We start from the raw sequence: 309 nt of genomic DNA, 5'->3' as shown, positions 1-309 counted from the left end.
GGGCCGCCGAAGGGCCGCTAACGTGGGTGCTGTCCGCGGCGCGAGCCTGGTCAAAATTCCGGTCCGGGCCCCTTCACCGACTACTGTCTGCCTCGGAGGGCCAAGAGATCGAGACGTCCACTCAACTGTATTATTCTTATAGACCTGTAAAGGTCCTTGGTGGAGAAGAACCTCAAGTAATACGGCGGCTGTTCAGGCACAACGTCGGACACGCCTTGGGGTCCTCGGACAGGAAGTAGAAGCCGCTGGGGGACTTTACGGGGCGAGCGTGACTGCCGAGAGGCAGGGCTTTGGCGCCATGTTAAGAAG

This window comes from Erinaceus europaeus, chromosome 6 (assembly GCF_950295315.1).
Source record: "Erinaceus europaeus chromosome 6, mEriEur2.1, whole genome shotgun sequence".
Taxonomy (NCBI): domain Eukaryota; kingdom Metazoa; phylum Chordata; class Mammalia; order Eulipotyphla; family Erinaceidae; genus Erinaceus; species Erinaceus europaeus.
This window is presented reverse-complemented; position numbering follows the sequence as displayed.